The following is a 23,590-nucleotide window of genomic DNA, read 5'->3' on the forward strand; positions in this document are numbered from 1 at the left end:
ATCGTTGGGGAAAAAAATAAGGATTATTTAGGGAGTTGTTGGCCCAACCCTCGTCTGAGTGTGCAAAACACCCTATAAATAAGTACTCGTGAGAAACAATACAGGTATTAGCAGCTGATGAGTGTGTTGGACCATAAACAGGATTTGAAAATGGCCAGATCTGGCTACCCTTACCACGTCAGGCCGTCGTAGGTGTATGTCAGCAGCAGAGATAGAGTGGTATCTGTCAATGACATACTGAAGTGCCACCCGACTCCAAATGAGGCCGACGGGACCTCAGTTTGGAGAGTTCTGTCCCTGCTGCAACCGAGCACCCTCTCTGACAAACTCTAAACCAGGGCCTGGGTTTTCTTCTACAAAACGAATGACATGTAGAGTGCCATGCAGATATGCTGGTCCCAACGAAAAGGCCGGCCTAAGCATATATTGGGCCAAGGTGTATTTCGAGAGTCCAGAATGCCATACGGTGTACCTCTCAGCCATCTTGGAATTCCTCACAATTAATAATTACACGCTGAAAACGAAAATGTTGCAGACAGAATGTGTTTGGAATGGCAGCCCCGCTGTTTCGTGTCAAGTCATGCCTCACCCCTGTAGGGCCCTCACCAGCACATCTCCCTCCCTCGAGTCCTGTCTCTCCATCTCTTCTGGGCTATCCCTTCTTGGTCCCCCTGCCCCTCCCTGTCAGCTATTCCCTTGGCCTAACTCGGTCTCCACTACCCTGCCTCCTGTTTCTCAACCCCTCTCTACTCATCTTCCTCTCTCTCTCTCTTACCATACCCTGTCTCTCCTGTTCTCCTTCAGCCTTCCCACCCGCTGTGAGTCTCCCTCCCCTCACCTCCCTGTCTGTCACGGTCTCCCTAATTTCCCGTCTCTACGTCGCTTCCTACATCTCCAGGTGCCCATGCCTTTCTAGCTCTCCCTCTGCACTCCTGTCGTCTCCGCCCTCTCCAGCCCACCTGCCAGGGTCTCTCAATTATTCCCCCTTCCCCTCCACGACACTCTCCGAATCCTCCTGTACCTCCTAACCACGAGGTCTATGCCTCACGCCTCCTGCCTCTCCCGTCTCCATCAAGTCTCTCGTCTCCATCATGTCTCCCCCGTCTCCATCGTGTCTCTCCAGTCCTCCTCCTGTCTCTGCCCCCTCCTCCCTCTCGTGCCCCGCCTTCCCAAGTCTCTCCCTTTCTCCTATCTCCATCCCCCTCGTCCACCTCGGGCGACTCGGATTGTGCAGTTCTCCCTGTACCAATCCACCCCGCCCCGTGCTTCTTAACGGGGTGAGCGCTGCAGGGAGGGCGCTCGCGAGATCTGCGGGGCCGAGTGGGGAGGGGGCGGGGAGGAGAGCCCTGAGCAGCGGCAGCAGCTGAGGAAGCAGGAGACAGACCCAGAGGCACTGGAGGAGCTGTCAGCGGCGTGAGGGGCAGCACTGCCAGGTGAGCCGCGGGCACTGCGCACTGCAGGTGGCTGGCAGGGGGTGGGGCGCCGCGTGGGGTGTATGTGGCACTGCTCTCGGTGCCTCACTGGGAGCTGCAGGACTCTGCATAGCTTCAGACCGAGGTAGGGTCACTGCAAAGTCGGGGAGAGGGCAACACTGCCAGGGGAACCACAGAAATTACCACTGCTAAAGGAACCGCTGGGGTAGTCCCACGAGGGACGGGCGGCCTCTGGCAAGAGTGGGGATTGGCACATTGACGGGCGCGCTGCAGGGAGTGGGGGTACTGATTGCAATGTACTGCTGAGAGTTAGGGGCACTGCCTGCTGTCCCCCGGGTAAACGGGGCTAGTGTAGGCAGACGGTGCACTGCATGGTTGCTATATTTGTCACTGGAGGGGCATTGCAGAGGGCACGATTACACTGCATGGAGCGGGAGGGAGCTGCCCTGCACGGGAGGCGCCAGTTAATGCACACTGGGGCAGCCGAGGTGCTGGAGGTAAGGGGCACTGCAGGTGGCAATGCTGGGTGCTAAGTGAGGACGGGGCAAGTAGGGGGCACCTCGGGCACTGCAGGGGCCAGAGAGGGCAATACATTGGATGCAGGGAACACTGCATCGGAGGGACCTTGGCTGCACGTGCTGTAGGCACTCTAGGGTACAGTAGGGCGGAAGACTGTGAGTACCTCAGGGGGCACTAAGCAGGGGGGCACTGGTTGGGGGAATGAGGAAGAGGGTATAAAGGGGCAATGCAGTTGGGAGCACTGGGAATGTGGGTGGCACTCTGCGGGTGCACTCTATGGGTGGCCTGGTACACATATTGGGTGGGTTGCCGATGGTGAGTGCAGAGGCGTAGCCCTCGGTAGCGTAGTCAGTGCAGTGACGGTTCTGCACTATGAGGCCATGGGCTGAGGCGTCAATTCTCTCCTTGCGTTACTCCCGTGGCACCCTGCCACGCCCCTGTGTGCGTGCAGAAGCAGTGGGCGAGTCACCCATAAGATGCTGAACCTGCCACTTGGGAGAGTCTGTGCACATGATGCGGGTAAAACAAGAGCGCAATTACATTTTGGGGAGAAATGAAGCGTGCGTGGCATTTTATAGATTGAGGGAGTACACCGGAGCACTTTAGGGGTGCAGAAAGCATCCCAAGTGTACCTTGTGGGAGATGCGAGCATGATGTGGCATAACATGGGCTGCAGATTGCGCGACGACCTTCCTAGGCTGAGGCGATCCCACGAAGGGCAGTTTATAGCCTGGGGCGCGGAGGGTGAGAGTTGGGGGGGCTCCTGCTCAAATGTTCACCCTTCAATCGCTGTGTATTTGTGATGTTGCTTTAGAATATATCATTCGCTCTTTGGTCTGTTTGCTTGCTTTGGGTATGAGTTGGGGCGGAGCCCTTCTGAGGGGTGGTGTGCAGCTCTCCTGTAACCAGCACGCGCCTGAGCGCAGTATGAGCAGGGGGGTTGATGGGGAGGACAGTCTGAGTACAAGATACGGCCTGTGTAAAAGGGATTGCCTTGGTGCAAGAGCAGCCTGTGTGCATGGGACAAGCTGCGTGCAAGACTCTTGCACAAGGACAACCTATGTCTGCCCACAGGACAGCTTGTGTATTTTATTGCATCATTTACATATACACATAGCAGCTGCCATGTTTCCCAGTTCCATGAGTGATGTGCTGCTCCAGTCCAGGTTATTTCATTTGAATTCTGGGACTTTGAGTCATGTTTTATAATGGGATTACCAAGACTACAAGTCCCAGAATTCCAAGAAAAATCTTGGACTAGAGTAGCACATCACGCAAGGACCTAGGAAACTTGGCAGGGCTGTAAGATACATATAGCACTTACTATGACTGCATGGGGCACCGAAGCACTTGCGTACATACGTCATGTAAGGTGAGGGCAGAAGGGTGTTGACCATGTGATTTATGTATTTATTTTCGAATCTATCCCATATAGTATACTTGGCGCGGTCTTCCCACAAGGGACACCATCCATCTCAGCGATAGCTTGTGTTCATAGGTCGGTCTGTGTTCACGGGGAAGCTTGTGGACATCGGGCAGTCTATATACAGTTGCCCTCGCATCCCAAGCGCCTCCTGTGCGCACGCAACAGTCTGTGCAAAAGCGCAACCTCTTAGCAAGTGGCCAGTTTACCCGGGGCAGCCTGCCTCAGAGGGACAGCTTTGGTAGAATGGACAGTCCGTGGTCGTGTGTAATGTCGGATGGCTGACGGCGTCCGACAGTGATGTGAAGCTGCTCTTGCTGAAATAATTGAGCCGACACCGGTCGTTGGTAGTTATGGAGGCCGCGTGGTCTTTGGGCCTCAGGGTCCGTAGCAGTGTTTCAGCGGGTTCCTCTAACGCCGCTGTGCCGCGTCCTCTGACCCCAGACCACGCCCTCGTTTATTTTATACCCCCGGGCCGGAGGCCGCGGGGGAAACCAGGAGGGTCACAATACAGAGGGGAGTTATCAAGACTGAACACGCATGGGTACTCCCCCGTTACAGAAGAGGTGTTGGATGGTCGGTTGCGTCACCGACCAGAGACACCACATTCCTTCAAAAATTTATAAACAACAAAACAAATACACAGTGTATCAATAAACTTCACACAACACAAAGGTGATCACGCAAATGCGTGGAAGGGCAGGGTTTGGCACGCAAATTGTATTTGGTGACTCCGGATCGGCTCAGAGTGGAGCCCGGGCTTGACAACACACTCAGCACTTCAACTGGCACTTGGGCTGACGTCGCTCCTTGTCGATTCATGGATGACAAGCTAGGGTTGTTATCCTCAACCAATAGGGAAAATGAGTTGTCATCTTCATTGCCACCAAGTTCTCCTGCACGACTATCGCCTGGCTGGTAGAACCTCTTGACAAATTAAATGTTCCGGGTGACAGTCTCGGCCCCACGCTGAGCGACAACAGCAGACCCTGTTCGGCGAACAATCTTCCAAGGGGTAGTTGTCCCGGGCAATGCATGCTTCAGCAGCACTTGATCTCCCACGGTGAGGTCAGACAGGGTAGCACGCCTGCTCTGGCTGGCTCGTTGATTGACTGTACGTCGCTTCGCTTGAGCTTGGTCCTGACTCAGGGCTAGAGGGGTCCACGAGGAGTGATGGGGAATGGTATCCATGGATGCCCTCCCAAATGCAATGTGACTAGGTACCCTGTTCGTAGTGGAGTGGGGCGTCTGGCGATAATTGCGTAGGAACGAGAAAATGGCATAGTCAACTGCCTGACCTCCTGCAACAGCAATGCAAATTACCTTGTTCAGCGTATGCATGAACCTCTCGACCTCACCGTTGGCTTGAGGCCACCGGGGCGTGATCTGTCGATGACGAGTGCCAGTGACTTTCAGGTATTCCGCTAACTCTCGGTTTGGAATGGTGGCCCATTGTCAGTTGTTATTTCGGATATCAACCCATGAGTGGCCATGACTTTCTCCAACCCGGATATTACCATGTCCGCCGTGAGGGTCGGGATGATTTCCTCTTCGGGGTACTTGGAGAAATCGTCGATCAGAACCATGGTGTGGCGGCCATCCGGTAGACACCCGAAATCAAGGCTGGCAGACTTCCAAGGCCCTTCTGGGGAGGGCTCAGTCTCGACCGGAGTCAGCTTGCTGGGCTCTCCAGTGACTTGACACCACACGCACGATCTCACTAGGTCCTCAACTTGTTCGTCCATGAGGAGAAACCATACTTTCGATCGCAGGTGCCCCTTTATCTTGACCATCCCTTGGTGACCATTGTGCGCCAGCTCCACGACTCGGGTGGTAAGGGAGGATGGGAGAACCAGCCGATTCCCTCTCAGAAGACACCCCTCCGAATCCGTTGTGAGCTCATCTCTGACATGGTATAGACTCCTGATGATGTGCTGAGACTCTGAGGTCAACAGTGGCAGTTGTTTCTTTAAAATGTGCCAGTGGTTGTACCTCAACGCCACCAGGACCTTTTGTAAACACTCATCCTCACGGGTAGCTTGCACAATTTCGTCCTTTGACATGGGCATCGGTCTGGACCGATCCGTGACGTACCGGACATACTCTTCGGTCTCCCGAGCCTCATCGACCTCTGTATCCGAAGCCGCCCGTGGATGTCTTGACAAGTAATCTGCAGGGTTCTCGGACCCCGGACGGTACTCCAGTTGGCAGTGATAGTCCTGCAATTGCAAAATCCATTTCTTGATTCTCGGTGGAGGCTTTGAGGCGGTGCCGTTGAAAAGAGGGAGTAAAGGCTTGTGGTCGGTGGTCACAGTGAACGGGCGTCCATAGATGTAGATGTGATAGTGCTTGCATCCCCAGTGTACTGCAATGGCTTCCTTTTCTATCTAAGAGTATCTCTGCTCAGTGTCCGTGAGTGACCGGCTCGCGTAGGCAACTGGGGACCACATCCCCTCTGCTTGTTCTTGTAGTAGCACGGCGCCTAACCCCTTCGGTCCGGCGTCGACAGCAATCTTTGTGCTCTTCTTTGGGTCGAAATATTTCAGAATGGTCTCGCTGGACAGAGCCTCTTTTATGGCTTCAAAGGCCGCTTGTTCCTCGGATTCCCACTTCCATGGCTCGGGGGCCTTTGTTAACCTCCGGAGCGGTTGGGTGAGGTTGGACAAGTCCTTGATGAAGCAGCCGCAGTAGTTGACCATTCCGAGGAAGCTTCGTACATCAGTGGTGCTGGTGGGTGGGGGTGCACTTTTGATATCGTCCACTTTGGCTGGATCTGGGGCAATGCCACCTGCTGAGAATGTGTAGCTGAAGAATTGTATCTTGTCCTTGAGGAACTCGCACTTCCGCCGGTGCAGGGTGAGTCCCGGATCCTGGATGCGCTGTAGGACACTTTGGAGGCGAGAGTGGTGTTCTGCAATAGTGGGTGCGTGGACGAGGATGTCATTGCTGACATTAATGGTTCCGGGCAGGTCGGCTAGCAGTTCTTAGATGACGTTTTGGAACACCTCTGCGGCACTCGATATCCCAAAGTTTAACCGCTTGTACCTCCTTAGTCCGACGTGTGGAGAAGGTTGTGATGTATTGCGAGTCTTCCGCTAGCACCAACTGGTGATATCCGGACCGGAGGTCTAACTTTGAAAACCACAGAGATTCACTAAGCTCTCCCAAGATGTCGTCAATTGTGGGAGTCAGATGTCTCTCTCGTTTGATGGCTGCATTGGGGAGCCGCATGTCCACACATATGCGGACCTCCCCTGGTTGTTTCGGTTTACGTGCTACCACGATGGGTGAGACCCACGGTGTGGGTTCGGAGACCCGTTCGATAATACCTGCCTTTTCGAGGTGGTCTAGTTCTTTTCCACTTGGGGCCGGAGGTGAAATGTGACTCTCCGGTGCCGGAGGGCAACTGGTTGTACTGTCTTGTCAATGTGGAGTTTGATCTCGCGGTCTCGGAGGCAGCCTATCCCTTCAAATATTCCATCATACTTTGCTAGCAGGTCCGTTACGGACTCTTGGTGGATGTTGAAAGCAAAAGTGACTATTGCTAGTTCTTTGGCTGCTTTGCAGCCCAGTAGCATCCCTCGTCCATCTTCGGTTACGCATACCTTCGCTGGAGTGGATCGTGATCCATGAGTTAGGGTTGTTCGGAACATGCCCTTCAGGGCTAGCTGAGTGTTCTGCCCATACACGTACACCTTCACCTTTGCCTTGGTTAGCGTTGGGACTGGCACCATCCTGCAGTGCTCCTCTGCTGCTAGGAGGTTGATGGATGCTCCTGTGTCCACCACTGTCATTGTCTCGTGCGTACCCATTTGGATCTGACACCTTGGCAGTGTTGCTTGACGAGGGTGTGCGTTTTTGACCATGAATAGGGAGTGGACTACGTGTACCGTGGCCTCGTCCTTGTCCATGTCACTCCCATGCTCTGATTTGCTTGACGCGGTGTTTTCCTGATGCATTTCCAGTTTTGGTTCTTTTGGATCTGCAGACTTTTGCGAAGTGGTTTATCTTCCCACAGTTGGAGCATACTCTGCCTCTCGCTGGGCACTCCGATGATTTGTGTGGGACTCCCCCGCAATATCCGCATTGCCTAGCTTGAGTCCTGTTCGGTCGTTGTCTGGGTTTGCTAGTGGGTACCGTGACCGTGTTGGCCGTCTCTTCTTTTATGGGTCGCTGCAGGGCCGTCTCCATGTGAGATGCGCGGGCCCGTGACAGCTCTTTCGTGCGTCCTAACTGCAGGATATCTGGTAGAGACTTTCCGGATTCTTCTAGGATGCGCTCTCTGAGTTTTAAGGAGGCACACCCCTGAATGAGTTGTCCTCGTACTTCTTCTGTTTCATCATTGAACCTGCAGGTGCTGGCTAATTCCCTCAGCCTCATATGGAATGCGTCCAGTGATTCTTCTATATTTTGTCTGGCCTGCCTAAATATAAATCTCTCGTAGTCGATGTTTACCATGGGCTCAAAGTGTCTGTTCAATGCAGCTATTAGCGTCGTGTGTATTTTTGGGGCGTCCTCCACCAGATTTTTTGATATTTTATATATGTCTCTCCCTCCTATGTGGATGAGCATGGCGCGCTTCTGGTCATTCGCCACCTTGGTGGCTTCGAAGAAAAAGAGTACTCTTTCCACCCATTCCTTCCATCTGGGGGCTTGAGCAGACGGGGCCCCCTCTACAATGAATGGCTCAACCGGGGCTATGGCAGACATGGTGGCTGGATAGACTGGTACGTCTCAGAGGTATTGGCCATGCTGTGGGGCGGTGTTGACGGGTCTTATATCATGGGTACTGGTGCAGGGTCATTAATGTACTCCCTGTTCCCTGTTGTGGTGGGACGACCTCTCTGTGAGTAGCGGGCGTCGGCTGCAAGGGTGGGTGCTGGCCATGTAGCTGGGGTCCTGTGGTTCCAGGAGTTCCAAGTTTTACCCAGCGTAGGATTTTCTATTTTTTCTCAACGTTGAGGTGCCCCAGATAGTGGACCAGCAGGTTGCAGCACTTCTTTGCCTTCAAAAGCGGCACGAGCACCGCGTGAGAGGCGGCCACCGCCTTTGAAGTTTTTTTTTGTTTCGTATCTGGAAGAGGGATTGCCTCCGCCACACGAGCACCGCGTGACTTGCGGCCGCTGCGGGGCAATCCTCTTGGCGTGGAGCCGTTCCGCTCGTCGCCAATGTAATGTCGGACGGCTGACGGCCGTCCGACAGTGATGCGAAGCGGCGCTTGCTGAAATAATTGAGCCGACACCGGTCGTTGGTAGTTATGGAAGCAGCATGGTCTTTGGGCCTCAGGGTCCGCAGCAGTGTTTCAGCGGGTTCCTCTAACTCCTCTGACCCCAAACCACGTCCTTGTTTATTTTATACCCCCAGGCTGGAGGCCGCGGGGAAACCATGAGGGTCACAATACAGAGGGGACTTATCCAGGCTGAACACGCCTGGGTACTCCCCCGTTACAGAAGAGGTGTCGGATGGTCGGTTGCGTCACCGACCAGCAACACCACGGTCATGGTCTGGCTGTGTACAAGAGACAGCCTGTGCACAAGGGTGATGTCACCACAAGTCTAGATTGACGCTCACTGTTCACCTGCCGCCCTTCTCCACACACCGGTCTTTTGTAAGACTCCCCTCTCTCCCGCACCAACGAAACCCACAATTGTTGGGGTGCACTCAGAGGAGTAACAAAGAGCCAGCCGTCCGCGTCAAGAGGCTGTAAGAACACCATAAAATATCAATATTTATTGGCCTGTTCGTTTGCTTATTGTTAACCGGGTCCTTCCTGGGATCCGCAGCTTCGTGTCCACTACAAGGGCCTTGTCACAGTCTGAGAACAGGGGTGCATGGTCAAGCATAGGGGCAGACACCAGCTGCCCGGACGAGGTAGGGACAGTCATTACACCAAAGACAGCCTTGTGTACATATGAAACGACTTATAAACAGGTTCACTCTGTGTACACGAGACACCCTGCATCTATACATGGAAGAGCATGTAAAAGAAAAAAAAACAGCCTGTTTCTTGGGTTTCGGAGTAGCGCTCTGCTCGCCGAAAAAGCGCTTCAATGCCTCTCCAGAGGTAGTAACCATTATATAAATTAATTTACAATTAACGGAGGGCGCACAAGCCTGTATTTAATGGGTCGCCTCATTCGGTGATGAGAAAGGCCGTTGTTGTGTAAGGTCAGTTGTGTACAAATAAAGGTGCAGCTTCTGGAGACACTTGTTTAAAGTGCGCAAGAGCCAGTTTGTGCAGAAGGGAGAGCGAGCATGTGTACAACAGAAAGTGTGTATACATTGGAAAGGGCTGCCTCTGCAACAGCCTCTCTCCACTGTTTAAACTAACGCATTCTGCACTACTGTAAAAATAAAACATTATATTTGACCAGTTATTTTAGTTACGCCACGCAGGTGACGTGCGCAGTTGTTATAGGTAGTTCGTGCCCAGATTTCCGTGGGGTTCTAGACTGGCCACAAGATGGCGCGCCTCGGAGCAGGGGCTAGGGCCTTCGCCGTTAGAAAGAGAGGACGGACAGCAAGGCTTCCTCCCGGAGACAAGAGCGCACAGGTCAAAGGTGGGTTCCGGAATGGAAGAACATAGAAACACAGGGCAGCCAATGACCGCGAAGGGGTGTGATGGAAAGGCAAGGAACGGGGTATGGTGGGATGAGGGTGGAAAAGAGACACGCAGGGTCAGGGATGAAGAGCTGGCAATGAAGAGCGGCAAGGCAAAAGTGTCGGCAGTGGCACTAAGCTGCCCCGAAAAGGGGTGACACCGGCGATCATGACTGAAAGACAGAAGGAGATTGTAAACCGGCTGGTCCCACCTCACAGAGGGTTGGCATCATGGACACCACTGTAGCCGTTCCCTTTTTTGTTTTTTTGCACTTCTTGTTCTCTATTTAGATGGTGTCCTGGCTGGGGGATCCGAGAACCACCAGAGAAGGTGAGCTTGTCAACTAGACATGCAGGTTGATGTTGGTAGATGATGTAGCTGGTATTGGAAACGGTGCGGGCCGGAAGTGGGAGCCAGCGGAGTTCCATCAGGATAATGGTGAAGGTGTCATATTTCTTCGGGCATTGGCAAGGTGTACTGTGCCATATACTGTGTCCTTTGGAGGACCAGTGAGGAGTCTGGGTGACCGTGGTACAAGTTATTGCTACTGAACAGATGCAAGAGGACAGAGGCATAAATAGTGGTTCTGAAGTCACCTCCTGGGATGGATGGTTTCACGGTCTTTAGTAGAGATAACTGGTACCAGGTCTTCTCGTTTTATTGGCAATGTGTTTCTTGACGATGAGGTGAAAGTTGTGGTTCAGTTACATCCACACTCATGTCACTGAGCGAGGTCTGGACCAACTGTTGCTTGTCCTTGAACAAGTAATGCTGCGCACCAGAACATTTTCCTTTACCACCCAGCTCTAAGGACTTTCTCTCTCTAACTACTCTCTACCTCTCTTTCTCCAAATCATTGTTTTGATCCCTCTTTTGATCCCTTTTGTGTCTGCAGTCTCCCTTCTTTGCCACCCCTCATACTCCTTCTCTCCTTCCATCACGCGTTCACACCCTTCTCGTTTACCCTCTTCCCCGTTGTCTCTTGCTTCTCTCAATGTATTATGCTCCTTCTTCTTCTCCTTTCTACATCTTTCTCTCTCCATTATTCTCACTGCGTTTCTAAGTACCTTAATCTCCTCCTTCAGTCAGAGAATTTGCTTTATCCCACAAAAGAAAAGAATAAGTGCTGGGCCTGAAATTTTGCTCAGAAGCTCACTGCCAGCGCTATTGAAGGTCAGGGTACCGAATACCAAAGCTGCTTGCACCCTGTCCTCTGTTTGCCTCACTGCGTCTAACATGGCTGTGGAATGAGCCTTTCCCTCACCTCAAAGACTATGAGATGTCCATGCAGTGAGACGTCTTTCCACGTCACAGCAGTGGTCGAAATGGGCACGATCTAACGGGAACGATGCTTCCAAACCGGTGTTTTAATTTTACAAGCACACTTTCCTTAATGTTTGTCAAAAAACAACCTTTCATGAGCAGATGACGCAGACCTTGAGGTACCTCTGGCTGAAAGAGAAGGTAGGGTCCTTGAGTACTGTGGAGCCAAGGGAGAGGCAGACAGTGACAGAAGACGCGCCTTCTGATAGGACACCTGCTAACCACACACAATGTAAATGTGTGGAATTGGTTAGATCTAGGGTGCATAGGAGTCAGTTTAGGGCTTTAACTGATGGAATATTTAGAGGCTTCATGGTGGCAACTATTTATTCTATTTGAGAGGCGATATTAGTGCTGAGCTTTGGAATGAGTCATTTCAATGGAAATTACACAGAAAAAAACACTTGCATTAGGTCCAGTCTGCGTGCTACTAAGTCTGTCAATTTTGAAAACACTTGTTTTATATTAAACATTGCATTTCTTCGCATTTTGTGGCAGAGTTTCTTATAATGTATGCAGTACAACTTTAAAATAATGACTTGCGCATCTGTGGGTTGTGTTTAATTTGTAAAAAACTAAGTGCATGCACCCACTGAGTTGCTTAGAAGATCATCACTGGCGCTTTTGAATGTCGTGGGTGCAAAATACAAAGGCTGCGTTGGCATGAGTCTTTTTCCTCCAGCACCAGATACTCCCGCCCCCTTTATTTCACTCTTTTTCATCCCTGCTGTCTTTCTTTGCCACTGTTTGTTCCTTCTTTATGCTCATTCTTTCCTCGTATATTTATCTCTCTCTTGATCTGGGTCAAAGTCTGTTGATGAAAAATGATTCTCTAAAATGAGTGCCAGTGGACCCCACCTGCAATCACAGGCTCAAATTAAGCACTGTCTAGTTACGCACATCTGCAGTAAGCACATTAACCACCTGAGCTTTCCATAGTGTAGAGTCCATTTCTCACATATTGCTTGAACTTTTATTTTTCATTTAATGTATGTGCATTATATTTGATATGTATTTACCTGAAGGTCCAAAGCAAAAAATATAATATTTTGTTCTTTCTAGCCCTTCCCCACACTCCTCACTGACCCCACCACTATTGCACTCAGGATCACAGTTCCCACACTTTTGTTAATGCACATCCGCCTAAGCATCACAGACAGTGAGATAGTCATACCTTGGGATGAGTTTTCAGTCACCGCACAGATCACAAGGTAGGTATTTGCACCTTATACCCACCTCACTGTCAGTAACATGTCGGTGCACCAGGGCTTTTATGGACCTTGCTGCCTGCAAGACTGGGTTGTGGTAGCTCAGAAGACTAACACATCGACTGTAGTGTTCCCAGTGCTTAATTTGTAAATAAAAATGTGCCGGTGCCCAAAGCCCTCCTCTTAAACACGCAGCTGCTGCATTTTAATGCGCGAGCATGGAATGCTGAGGCAGCGTAATCCTGAAGCCAGCTCAGGCCTCTTCAATCCATTTACAGCCACTCCCTGCCCCTTCAGCTCACTGTTTCAGCTTTCTCCCTTTGTGACACTTTTTCGTTTTTCTCTTCCTCTGTCTTTCCCATATGTGTCTTTTGCTCACAGCAGATGCTTGAGGCAGAAGAATAAGCACCGGCCCTCAAAAATAAGGGCCGGTGCTCAGCACTGAAAACAATAAGCACAAATTAAGCACTGAGTGTTCCGTGCTTCACCCAGCTCTCACGTGTTTGATTCTCGGCAGGTTATCGCAATCTTTTACAAGGATTTGTTTCTTCACTCCCAGCCTGTGCGTTAATAGTGCACTCAAGCATTATTTATGTCACAGTTTGTAAGGTGCATGTGCTTAGAAGTGCCTCTTCACAATATTTGATGTATCTGTGGATTGATTCCAATCCAAGTTTTTGATTCCCATGGTGGGACATTTGGTTCTGGTTTTCTAAGGAAGAGATGAGACTGTAAATCCCAAAATGCGAGGCAAAGACCATCTGTAGTATGCCTAAAAGGGGGGCTCCCATCATCTCACAGCCTGCTAAGTATTTATGTACCTGGTTCCTGGAACCTCACAGTCTGGGGGTGGTGGGCATGAGGCTCTTCCGCATACCTCAGAGTGAGCTGTATCCCCTCATAACCTCTGATGCACTCTCCACATAGAGTGCACAGATGACTACATGTCCCCTGCACAGAACTTTTCCAGATCTGGGTTTTGATTTAACAAGTCATTCGGAGAGTTGTGGTTTTGTTTCATTTTAATTGGGCTAATTGGACCAGCAGACCTGATAATGAATGATATGTGAAAGCAAAGTCCAAGAACAGAACAGTGGTGTCAAGGAGCAATCAGGTCACCCCCACTTCACAGGTGCTGTTATACCTAAGCGCAGGTGGAATTTCAATTGTAATGATGTATTTTGTGTAAATCTGTGGATTTTGAGTTATGTCTGTTATGCGAAACTCACAAAGTTATTCATTATACCACATGGGTAATTATGGCGGCAAAATAACCGTGCGGGAGCAGTGCGAACGAGTGCAAGCGCTGTAGTTCACAGTTCTTGCATTTTTTGCACCATTTTTGTGATTAATTTCACGCTAAAATATAGTGTTAAATCCATATCTGTATTTCATGTAATTTTCAGGAATTGTTTATGATTATACAAGAATAGATTAGCACTTTTTGCGCAGCCTGAGTTACATCACTCTAAAAGACATCAGTACTGCCCGTGCACTAAAGTTTCGAGATGACTCCATGGCATCAAATACAGAGTAATCAGTTTTGGGTTTTCACGTAAAAGCCTAAAGAATTCTGGGAGTTGTAGTTCTGGTGCACTTCAGTTGAAGTAACATACCTGAAAACAGTGATTTCTAAAAGAAGTGCCCAGGGCTGGAGCCTTACACCCTTGGTGACATTGAACCATGTGGCAACCTTACCATGCAGTTGTGGTTGAGTTGGGGTACATAGTGCTGTGTTAGGGGCTCTGCGCGGGCAGGTGAAATGTGTGGTGCGGGCAGGTGGGAGCTGAGAATGTGGTACCCTAGGGAGGAGGTGAGGGTGTTTCAGGAGAGCTTGCAGTTGCAGAGCATGACGCCCTTTGCCTGTCGCAGGGACCTCTCCCGTGAAGGTCCCTACAAGTTGTTAAGGGCATCGGACAGGATTTAATCATCTTCCACCTTTGGGCCACCTCCCATCACAGACGTGCTAGTGAGTATGAGCTGGGTCTCCCTACACAGGCGTGGTGGTGAGTAGGCAGCAGTCTCTGAACACCGAGACCTTGAACCACGATCACGGCTCTTGTAATCCCGTCTGTCAGCATTTTAATGTCTTTAATCACCAATCTGGAAGGCTGCAGGGTGAATTCCAAAAGAGTGAGACATGCGTCCATTTTCTTGCGATAATGGCATTACTCCTAGTCCTACTCCCTCGCCTTCCTTTAAACCAATGAGGCTTCCTGCCTCCCACTAGACCCTCCCCTTCCCTTTTAAAACCCCCCCCCACCCCTACCCCCTCCTGTACAAAAACCAAGCCCAAGCAGCAACTCAGACAGTCCGTACCGGGAGGGCGGGAGGGAACGGAAAGGAAGGCGAGGGAGTAGGACTAGGAGTAATGCCATTATCGCAAGAAAATGGACGCATTACCTCCCGTCCCTCCCTCGCCTTCCTTTAAACCAATGAGACATAGCAAGAAGCACACAGGAGACGGACACTGAGTTGCAAGAAGTTCAATATCATGCACAAAGGCCACCAAAACCCCACCCCTAAGACTTCATAGAGGATAAGACCCGGAGAACCAATACAGACTCCAAACTACCCAAGTCCGACCGGCCAGAATGCCGAACAAACGCCAAAGGAGAGGCCCAAGTGGCGGCCCTGCAAATTACCACCACTGAAATCCCCTGAGACTCTGCCACCCAAGCCGCCATACCCCTGGTAGAACGACCCCAAACCCCTTGATGAGGAACAACCCCTATCAAGGAAAAAAACAAACAGAATCAATGATCTCACCCCCCGACTCAAGGAAGCCGTGGAAGGCATCTCCGCTACGGGCCGGCCCAAAATTCACAAAAAGCGAATCACCCTTACGGAAAGGAGCCACCACCCTCAGGCACTCCAACAAAGCCCTGCGTACATCCAACAAATGCAAACGAACCACCTCCACCAAAGCGGGATTCGGACAAAAGGAAGGAAGGATGACCTCCTGGCGAGCATGAAAAGAAGAATTGACTTTCGGGATAAAAGAAGGTACCGGAACCAGAACCACCCGATCCGGAAAAACTTCCCAAAAAGGAAAGGAACAGGCCAAGGCCCCCAATACAACTAAACGGCGAGCCGAAGCAATGGCCACCAAAAAGAACGTCCTTAAGGAAAGAAGACGTAAACACAGTCCCCCAGAGGTTCAAAAGGTTAATCCGTTAAAACCTCCAATACCAAAGAAAGATCCCCTGAAGGAAAAGAACGTACAGGGCGAGGAAACAAATGAAGAAGCCCCTGAAAAAATCCCGGCAACAAACGACCCTTAACCGGAAGGCTGCGCCACGGACCTCAAAATGCCTGAATAGCCGCCCACTGTACCAGCAGAGACACCCCAGACAACCACAACTGTGCACCGTCCTGCAAGACCTGCATCACATCAAAGAGAGACGTGCCGGTAGGATCCAATACATGCCTCAAGCATCAAGAAGAAAAAAACCTTCCACAGCCTACCCTAAGGAAGTAAAGTGGAACGCCGCCTGGAACCCAGTAAAGTAGAACTTAAAGCCACAGGCACCCCCAGACCCGTCAAACCTCGGCGGGCCATTCCCAGGCCGTCAAGTGTAACCTCCCCTAAGACCTCAACGAGAGGCCGGGAAACCCCAGGGGAGACGGACACAGAGGAAGAGGCCACATCCGACCGGATGCCCTCAGCCGCAGCAATGGGAACCAATTCGCCCTAGGCCAATGGGGAGCAATCCGGACAACCCTAGCCCCCAGAAGCCGCACCCCTAACAGCAAAGGCCTGAGTAGCTGAAACGGCGGGAACGCCTACAAAAGGCCCCTCGGCCAAGGACACGACATCCCGTCCACCTCCCAGGCTTGGGGACACCGAAAACCGGGAGCCGAAGCGACCGAGCTACGCGTTTTTCTCGGACGCGAACACATCCAGCACTGGAAGACCCCAGAGCCGAACCAGATGAAGAAACAGCGAACTCTGGATGGAGAAAAGTTGAGAGGAAGTAACACAATGCCCGAACGTATGCAGCCCTGAGAGCAGAAACCCACTCCTGAGCCCACACAAAAATCTACCAGGCCAGACCGAACAAAGCCCTAGACCAGGACCCCCCTTGAAGTATGACATAAGCCCTGGCCACTACGTTGCCCGAACAAGCACCGCAGAACCACCAAATGACCTCGCAGCCGCAATCATAGAAAAGCACGGAGGGCCGTCTGTACCACAACCATCCACACTATGGACCGGAGCACCACCAACTTCTTCACTGACACTGCCACCAAGCCAAGAAGAGTCCGAAACTGAGACCCCAGAAAACTCAGATCCAGGGATGGGACTAAACCGATAGCCCCCGTTGATTAAAAAAAAAAAAAAAAAACCCGTGGTTCTGCCGGACACCAGAACTTGGGCAACCTGCTTCCGAAATAGGGCCTGCGAGGTAAAATGGAGCAAATGTCATCCAGATATGGATGAGTAAACACCCCTTCTGAATGTAGCAAAGCCACCAGGGGGGCCAGTACCGTCGAAAAAATCTGAGGAGAAGTCTTGCGGCCGAACGGCAGAACACAAAACGGACAGTGCACCCGATCCACAGCAAACCTCAGGAACTTTTGAGAGAATCTTGCCACAGGCACGTGTAGGTAAGCATCCTGCAGATCCAGTGACACCAGAAAGTCCCCACGTCTGACCAATGGAAAAATAGTCTGAATGGACAGCATGCGGAAATGCACTGTCCCGATCCAGGTATTCACCTCCTTTAGATTGAGCACAGGCCGAAATCCCCCTGAAACTTTCAGTACAAGAAACAAGACCGAATAAGTGCCCTGACCCCGTTCGTCTAGCGGAACGCGGGAAATGGCCCCTTTGACCAGTAAGTCTCGCACTCCGTTCAACAATGCTCCTCTCCGTGACCCCCCTGAAGGCAGAGGTGTGGGACGTACCCCTGAATCTGGAGGAACCACAACAAAATCTATGACATAACCATCGGTCACAATGTCTATTACCCAATGATCGTCTACACTGTCCTCCCAAGCTGACAGAAAGTGACACAGTCTTCCCCCAACCGGCCCTCTGCCAGGCCCACAGTGATTGTCAGGACCCCTACTCGAAACCACCCCGGGCGGCAGGAGCAGACTCCTTAGGCGAAAAACGCGGCAGAAAACGTCGTTTCCCGAATGAAAAGGATTTAGCATCCCTAGTAGGAGAAGATCTGGAATGATTATTCCACCCATTACCCGAAGAAGAACCCCCTTTATAAGGTAAGGCATGCTTCCTCTCCTTAAACGCCTTGGAAAGCATGGACGGCAAATGCCCACCAAATAGGTTACGGCCTTCAAACGGCAGTCTCCACAAGGCCGCCTTCTCCCCTGGATCAGCCTTCCAGGAACGCAACCAGAGGGACCTACGAGCCCCAATCAAAGCCCCAGAAGCCAGAGCCGAAGTACGGACCACATCTGAAGACACATCTGCCAACAACCAGGCCGCTGCCCCATACCAGCCAGGAGCTCCGAACACTCTGCCCCATCCTGAACAGCCACTGCCAGGTCATCCAAGTCCTGCACCAATGACTGGGCCGCATAAGCAGAAGAAATACCTGCCCTCAGAGCCAGAGTCTCAGCCGCAAAAGCCCTCTTAAGCCCTGAGTCCACCCTACGGGCCGTGGCATCAGCAGGCACACAATCCTCCGGATTGACAGCTGTTTTGCCAATCAGGGGAGCCAAACGTGAAACCAGGAGGACCGAGGGAGGCCATACTTCCTTACCCTAAAGTAAAGAACGTATCTGAATGAACCGTGGAACCTGAGCCATATCCACATCCCCACTCCCAAAACACCATATCCTTCACAGGTCCCCGAAAAGGCATGGAAAATACAGACAGCGTCTGATATCGTGGAAATAAGTGAGAGCCAGCGTTGGCGGGACTAAACACAGGAAACCCCAAATTGTCCCGTACATGTGCCATCACAACCCACATCACCTTCCAGGAGCCAAAATCACCCCCCAGAGGACGTAGATGGAGCATCCCCTCCCACACTCTCAGAGGAGGACTTCCCTGCAATTGCAGGAGAATGGGTAGCCCTAGCCCCACTAGGCCAGGCCATCCCCGCATGAAGAGCTCTGGAAACAGCCTCCTGCCCCTCCTCCCTGGACATGATGGGCGCAGCACCACCACCCTGAATCTGGGGGCTCCCAGGAGTGGAAATGCCATCAGCACCTCCCTCCTTTGAGGAGGAAGAAGAAATAATCCTCCTAAGACATTTTAAGGGTGTAGGCGGGAGTCGTACCACTGTACACAGGTAACCTGCCGCACCAAAGGTACTTGACCTCGCCACTGAGCTCTAGCACCTGGATTCCGGCCATCAACTGAATCTGTAGGCACGATCACATCCACAGATAAAATATACAGGGCCCAGGAACCATATCCCAGAACCAATCCAAATAAAGGATAAAACAAGAATATCAGTCAAAATGCGGGCAGAACGCCCGTCTTACCCGCACAGAAACCCAAAAACACTCTTCGGCATCCCTCTGCGGCTCCGCGGCGAAGAAAAACCGGAACTGAACGCCCCAGCCACCAAGAGCCGGCTGACCCCGTCAGCCGCCTCCCAGGACGCGTCTTACGAGCAGCCCCGCCTGCTCAGAAAAGACGCGCCCGGCCGAAGCACACCTCGCGGAGCTCCGCTTCCCGAGGAGTGCATCCAACGATGACCTCCAGGCCCCGCCGTGAAGGTAAGTGAAAAGGGAAAGTCTAGCGAGGGCTAGACAAAAAGAACAGGAGGGGGTAGGGGTGGGGGGGGGGGTTTAAAAGGGAAGGGGAGGGTCTAGTGGGAGGCAGGAAGCCTCATTGGTTTAAAGGAAGGCGAGGGAGGGACGGGAGGTAATGGTTATGACACTATTATTTGTTTTCTGAAGTTAGAGGTTTGACCTCCTGGACTTTCAGGTTGCACAGACTCAGTGCTAGAACTGTGTTAGCCAATCCTGGCCTGTCCAGCCTTCATGCAGAGGCGCCTGAGCTCTGAAGCCCGAAGGTTTTCTACGGCAAATGCGCTGACGTCAGACGCTTTCAATGCCTTCTGCACCTGTCACCTCGCGTCAGAGGTCAACTCCTCAACCCTTGCTCTTGGGTTGGCGAAGGGGCCCCTTGGACCTCGGGAGCATCTGAGCTGAGGCTTAAACCTTAACACACAATGTGAAGTGACTTGTCTGGTATGTAAGTACACAACATCTTTCCCTCAAACCATAGCACACTGCACAGCCTGAAGCCACTCGCGAAGGGGCCTTACCAAGCAGTACCTCATTGTTCCTTTGCAAAATATAAATGCATGGCTGCGTAGACATACCCACTTCCGCCCAGGACTACAGCGGCCAACGATAAATCTACATAGGGTAATTCACAGCCTGGTGCAAGCTTCCGTCCCAGACAGACCCACACCCAGGCGTCTGTTCGACTAGTCTAATAGCGACTCCATGGAAATGAGGAACCTTCCTTGCATTGCCTCTGTTAACGAGGAACCTCAAAGATTGCGTTGCTGAGTCAATGCTCTTTCAGTGCTCCTTCTGAGTTGCGACTCAGAGAGATGCAATTACTCACTCAGGATAACCCCAGATGTTCACTTATGTGCATGTAATATGTAGGGTTTGGTGTGCACATTGCCCTGCCCTGCCAGGGGCCACGTGCAAGCTTTATACACCAGATCATGGTTACATATTATGCACTTATATTGTACAGTAACTAGGGTGACTAAATAATGAACACTGCAAATTGTGAAATTCCACAAACAGAGAAATAGGACTACAATTTGTCCTGGATCGAGGGTCACGGGATGACTTGATTGACAGTCCTTGTGAACACAGAAAACCCTTATAATGCGTCAGTAGCGTGAACTAAAATCTAACATGCTTTCCGCTGGGGGCCCTAGCTAAGCCTGCACTGGAACACATGAAAACCTGCCTCCTCCTGTGCTCAGTTAATCCTCTCTGAAAGCCGGGACATCTGATAATTTGCCGAAATTTGCCGGGACAGGTGCTAGGAAACTGCAACTGTCGCGGGAAATCCGGGATGTCTGTTCACCCAATCAGTGGTAGCAGCTAGGATGACGTAAGCACTCTGATTCTGCCACAGTGTGGTTTGTAGCCATTTACAAACCTCAAATAAATAAAGCTTTGTGTGAGGCTCACGGGACGGGACATTTTATAGAACTCCAGAACCTGGGCTGGTCCGACTCCAACCCAGTAAATCTGTAAAAATAAAAACAAAATAAGCATCACTCCTCTTCCGCAGCTCTTAGAAACAAAACTGCAAGATAAACAAAAACGAATGTTTCACAACTCTCGGAGGGTTTCATGTGTACAGAAACAGAGGGCTCCCTGGACGAGAATGATTACTTAACTGTATAAAAAAGAGGTCCAGCCTGTTGTATTTATAAACAAAGAGTTTATTTTACCAGAGAGTCACTTGGCACATTTACAAGAAAAGGCGCTCCACATGTCTGGTGCACACAGGACACAGGAAAAGAAACATGTCAGGAAAAAAATACACTGGTGTGCACAGAGCAGCTGCCCTGAGAATCTCACATCATGTGGATGAAGATACAAACTCACAGAAACACAACATAAACGTACAGAATATCCTGCAGCATGAGGATAAAGATACAAAGTCACAGAAACACAGCAGCAAGTAGCGAACACCATGCAGCATGAGGATAACGATGCAAAGTCACAAACACAGCAGCAACTTACAGAACACCCTGCAGCATGAGGATAACGATGCAAAGTCACAAACACAGCAGCAACTTACAGAACACCCTGCAGCATGAGGATAACGATACAAAGTCACAGAAACACAGCAGCAAGTAGCGAACACCATGCAGCATGAGGATAACAATACAAAGTTACAGAAACACAGCAGCAACTTACAGAACACCCTGCAGCATGAGGATAACGATACAAAGTTACAGAAACACAACAGCAACTTACTGAACACCCTGCAGCATGAGGATAAAGATACAAAGTCACAGAAACACAGCAGCAATGTACATAAGACCCTACAGCATGAGGGTGAAGATACAAAGTTACAGAAACACAGCAGCAAGTAGCGAACACCCTGCTGCATGAAGGTGAAGAATAGAAGTTACAGAAACACAACAGCATCTTACAGAACACCCTGCAGCATGAGGATAAAGATACAAAGTTACAGAAACACAGCAGTAAAACAGAACACCCTGCCACATTATGGTGAAGATACAAAGTTACAGAAACACAGCAGCAAGTACAGAACACCCTGCAGCATGAGGATGAAGATACAACGTTACAGAAACAAGGTAGCAACTTACAGAACACCCTGCTGCATGAAGGTGAAGAATAGAAGTTACAGAAACACAACGGCAACTTACACAACACCCTGCAGCATGAGGATAAGGATACAAAGTTACAGAAACACAGCAGTAAAACAGAACACCCTGCCGCATTACAGTGAAGATACTAAGTTACAGAAACACAGCAGCAACGTACAGAACACCCTGCAGCATGAGGATAAAGATACAAAGTCACAGAAACACAACAGAAACGTACAGAACATCCTGCAGCACGAGGATAAAGATACAAAGTTACAGAAACACAGCAGTAAAACAGAATACCCTGTGGCATGAGGGTGAAGATACAAAGTTACAGAAACACAGCAGCAACATACAGAACACCCTGCCGCATTACGGTGAAGATACAAAGTTACAGAAACACAGCAGCAACGTATAGAACATCCTGCAGCATGAGGGTGAAGAAACAAAGTTACAGAAACACAGCAGCAACTTACAGAACACCCTGCTGCATGAGGGTGAATATACAAAGTTACAAAAACATATTAGCAACGTACAGAACAGCCTGCATCATGACGGTGAAGATACAAAGTTACAGAAACATAGTAGCAACGTACAGAACGGCATGAGGGTGAAGATACAAAGTTACAGAAACACAGCAGCAACTTACAGAACACCCTGCAGCATGCGCTTGAATATACAAAGCTACAGAAATACAGCAGCAACTTACTGAACACCCGGCAGCATGAGGGTGAAGATACAGAGTTACACAACACACCAGCAGCATACAAAACAACCGGCAGCATGAGGGTGACGATACAAAGTTACACAACACATAGGCAACTTTCCAAAGACCCCAGAGAATGAGGGTGAAGATACACAGTTACAGAAACACACTGGCAACTTTCAAAAGACCCCACAACTTGAGGATGAAGATACATAGTTACACAACACACTGGCAACTTTCAGAGGACCCGCGGCATTAGGGTGAAGATATAACATTATAGAAACACACCAGCAACTTTCAGAAGACCCGCAGCATGAGGGTGAAGATACAAAGTAACAGAAACCCAGCAGCAACTTACAGGACACCCTGCTGCATGAGGGTGAAGATACAGAGTTACACAACACACCAGCAACTTTTTTGAGGACTGGCAGCATGAGGGTGGCGATACAAACTTATAGAAACACACCAGCAAATTTCAGAACATTTTGCAGCAAGAAGGTGAAGATACAAAGTTACACAACACACCAGCAGCCTTCAGAGGATCCTGCCACATGACGGTGAAGATACAAATTTACAGAAATACACCAGCAACTTTCAGAGGCTGCAGCAGCCTGAAGGTGAAGCATGAAGATACAAAGTTACAGAAGCACACCACAGCTTTCAGAAGACCCGGCAACATGAGGGTGAAGATACAAAGCAACTCATGGCATGCCCCACAACATGAGTGATGAGATAGAATGTCACACCCAAAACATTCACATAACGACCAGCAGCACACAACTTCATATACAAAGCTACAGAAAAACACAAGCAACTCACAGAAGACCAAGCAGCATGAGGGGAAGACACAAAGTTACAGCAAGTCACCAGCAGCACAGAAGATCAAACAGGTCTAGGGGAAACATGTATTGTTGCACATAGAGGGTCAACTCCTAGGAGACTTCAAATGTGAAGGGAAATACAGTGATACATGTTCACCAGACTCAAATAATGTCCCACATCAAGAGGGAACTGGTACAATATTACAAACAAGCGCCCCACAGAAGACTCAAACACATGAGGACACAGAAATCCA

At 50.5% G+C, this 23,590-nt stretch overlaps 1 protein-coding gene across 1 annotated transcript in view; it reads left to right on the top strand.

The window, feature by feature from the left end:
* The first annotated feature begins 1,229 nt into the window (after positions 1–1,229).
* LOC138267408 (acetylcholinesterase-like) overlaps positions 1,230–23,590 on the top strand; it is a 144,459-nt gene continuing 122,098 nt past the window's right edge. Inside the window, exon 1 of the mRNA XM_069216323.1 lies at positions 1,230–1,433. The gene's annotated coding sequence lies outside the window, so the exon portion shown is untranslated. The remainder of the gene's footprint in view (positions 1,434–23,590) is intronic.

This window comes from Pleurodeles waltl, chromosome 12 (genome assembly GCF_031143425.1).
Source record: "Pleurodeles waltl isolate 20211129_DDA chromosome 12, aPleWal1.hap1.20221129, whole genome shotgun sequence".
Taxonomy (NCBI): domain Eukaryota; kingdom Metazoa; phylum Chordata; class Amphibia; order Caudata; family Salamandridae; genus Pleurodeles; species Pleurodeles waltl.